Consider the following 3,397-nt stretch of genomic DNA (forward strand, 5'->3'; position numbering starts at 1 on the left):
ATCAAACAAAGTATAAATCCATCCAAATTGGTTAGTAAGAAGTAAAACTTATTTGCAGATGACATGATACTATATTTAGAAAACCCTACAGGTGCCTGGCTGGCGCAGTCAGTATAGCATGCAACTCTTGATCTCAGAGTTGTGAGTTTGAGCCCCATGGACGACATGGAGTTTACTTAAAATTTTAAAAAGAAAAACAAAAACTCTAAAGACTCCAATAAAAAAAATTAGAACTGATAATTCAGTAAAGTTGCAAGATAGAAAATTAATGTACAGAAATCTGAGCTTTGCACAGTGGCAGTATCGTAGCCAATGAGGTTTATCTGAGGCGCGATTATTGCTAATTGAAAACAGAAAATCTGTTGCTTTCCTATACACTAATAATGAAGCAGCAGAAAGTGAAATTAAGAAAACAATACCATTTACAATTGCACCAAAAACAATAAAATATCTAGGAATAAACTTAACCAAAAAGGTGAAAGACCTGTACTCTGAAAACTATAAAATATTGATGAAAGAAATTCAAGATGACACAAAGAAATGGAAAGACACTGCACGTTCATGGATTGGAAGAATATTGGTAAAATGTCTATACTACCCAAAGCAATCTATACATTTAATGCAATCCCTATCAACATACAATCCTAAAATTTGTATGGAACCACAAGGGACTCCAAATAGTCAAAGCCATCTTGAAAAAGAAAAACAAAACTGGAGGTATCACAAGTCCAGATTTCAAGTTATATTACAAAGTGGTAATTTAATTACTACAATATGGTACAGGGGCATCTGGGTGGTTTAGGTGGTTAAGCATCTGCCTTTGGCTCAGGTTATGATCCTGGAGTTGAGCCCCACATGGGGTTCCGCCACTCAGTTGAGCCCCACATCGGGTTCCCCACTCAGTGTGGAGTCTGCTTCTCCCTCTGCCTCTACCCTTCCCCCTGCTCATGCTCATACTCATTCTCATGTTCTCATTCTCTCACAAAATCTTTTTTAAAAAGCAGTATGGTACAGGCATAAAAATAGGCACATAGATCAATGGAATAGAATAGGAAAGCCATAAATAAACCCACAATCAAATGGTCAGTCTTTGACAAAGGAGGTGTTGGGGAAACTGAATAACCATGTGGAAAAGAATGAAACTCAACCACTTTCTTACATCATACACAAAAATATACTCAAAACATATTAAAAACCTAAATGTGAAACTGGAAACCATAAAAACCCTAAAGACAGCACAGGTATTAATCTCTCTAACATTGGCTGTAACAACATTTTTCTAGATATGTCACCTGAGGCAAGGGAAACAAAAGCAAAAATAAAATATTGGGACTACATAAAAATAAAAAGCTTCTGAGATGCCTGGGTGGCTCCTTGATTGAGTGTCTGCCTTTGGCCCAGAGCCTGATCCTGGAGTCCTGGGATCAAGTCCCACATCGAGCTCCCTGCAAGGAGTCTGCTTCTCCCTCTGCCTATGTCTCTGACTGTCTCTCTGTGTCTCTCATGAATAAATAAATAAAATCTTTTTTTTAAAAAAAGCTTCTGAATAGCAAAGGAAATAATCAACAAAACTAAAAGGCAACCTACTGAATGAGAGGAGATATTTGCAAATGACATATTCAATGAAGGGTTAGTATCCAAAATATATAAAGAACTGATCAAGTCAATACCTAAAAAACAAATACAGTACAACTTCTTTGGAGGGAAATTTGACAGTATTTACCAAAATTTTAAATTCCACTTCTAAAAATATATCTGAGAGACAGCATACGTAAGGATGTTCATTGCAGGGTGCCTGGGTAACTCAGTCAGTTAAGCATTTGCCTTTGGCTCAGGTCGTGATCCCAGGGTCCTGGGATCAAGTCCCACTGAACAGGGAGCCTGCTTCTCCCTCTCCCTTTGCCTCTCCTCCCTGCTCATGCTCCTTACTCTCTCTCAAATAAATAAATAAACTCTTTTTTTTAAAGGAGGTTTATTGCAGTACTATTTATTATAGCAAATAGAATAATGAATCTAAAGGCACATAAATGGGAAACTTATTATGTAACTTATAGTATATCCATACAGTGTACTATAATGTAGCCATTAAAAAGAATAGGCAGACCTATAAGTACGAACACAGCATAATCTTATAGTCTCCCAATACTTCAAGTGCAAATGGAAGAATGCAGTACAATTTATATAATATTCCACTGTTTTAAAACATGAGAAACACCTAACTCTGGGAAATGAACAAGGGGTAGTGGAAGGGAGGTGGGCAGGGTATTGGGGTGACTGGGTGATGGGCACTGAGGGGGGCACTTGGTGGGATGAGCACTGCTCATGTTATGCTATATGTTGGCATATCAAACTCCAATAAAAAAATTTTTAATTAAAAAAATATTCTACTGTTTGTGTTTTTTAAAAACTGGAATATGTAAATCTATATATTAGAGATCAGTGTCTTACAAACTGGGTGACAACCACTGGTAGGTTACAAAATCAACTTAGCAGATTGTAATCAATATTCTTTAATGCTTGCATTTTTAATTTTTGGATTATTCTATATTTTACTTAAATATTGATGAAATCATTTAATATCAACTTTATGTTTTCCTTACCATATATGGTAAAGGTAAATATTGTTTTATGTAATTTTGTTACAGTCATAATTGCATAATGGGTTGTAATGGGAGTCTATTTCTGGGTTATAGACAAAAAGTGTTCGAAAAACATCAGTACCAACCATCTCTGGAAACACAAAAAATTGGTAAATGACCTTTGGAGACTGACACTGCAGATGGTGGAGTCAGAAGTGCAAAGGAGACTGAAGTTGCCCACATATCTTTATAATATTTAAATTATGTATTCAATTTGTTGAAAAAGAAAGAGAATGAGATAAAAGCCAAAAGCAAAAAAAAAAAGAGTTTTTAAATTGTGTTTTTGTAGTACAGAGTACTGACTTATACTTCTATTGAGTACATGTCAGGAAAAATACAGAATTTTTAAACTATTTTTACCCTACCTTTTGACCTACAGTTTTATCCCTGACTATAGAGACATCTTTCTCCATGTTATCAATATGTATATTTTACTCAGAATTATACCAACATTGATGTACTTCCTTCCAGAGGGTGGGAGGGGGCAAATATTTTCAGTTTTGAACTCTACTGAGTTTATTTAAGTCCTCAGTTTTACAGATTACCATTATTAAACCATTCCCATTTTTCCATAACTATTTCCTATCAACAAATTAATTTTTATAAGAACTATTTTCCATATAACTTTTTATTATTTTTTTAATAAATTTTTATTGGTGTTCAATTTACCAACATACAGAAAAACACCCATATAACTTTTTAAACAAATATTGTATTGACTGATTTAGTTTTGTCCATAGCAAATAATGACTAGTTAT

At 34.6% G+C, this 3,397-nt stretch overlaps 1 non-coding gene across 1 annotated transcript; it reads left to right on the forward strand.

Annotated features, from left to right (window-relative positions):
* The first annotated feature begins 283 nt into the window (after positions 1–283).
* On the forward strand, positions 284–431 carry LOC121501103. The gene has a single exon (XR_005990534.1). It is a non-coding gene; the product is annotated as a U4 spliceosomal RNA (small nuclear RNA).
* Positions 432–3,397: the final 2,966 nt, after the last annotated feature.

Source organism: Vulpes lagopus, chromosome 10 (assembly GCF_018345385.1).
Source record: "Vulpes lagopus strain Blue_001 chromosome 10, ASM1834538v1, whole genome shotgun sequence".
Taxonomy (NCBI): Eukaryota; Metazoa; Chordata; class Mammalia; order Carnivora; family Canidae; genus Vulpes; species Vulpes lagopus.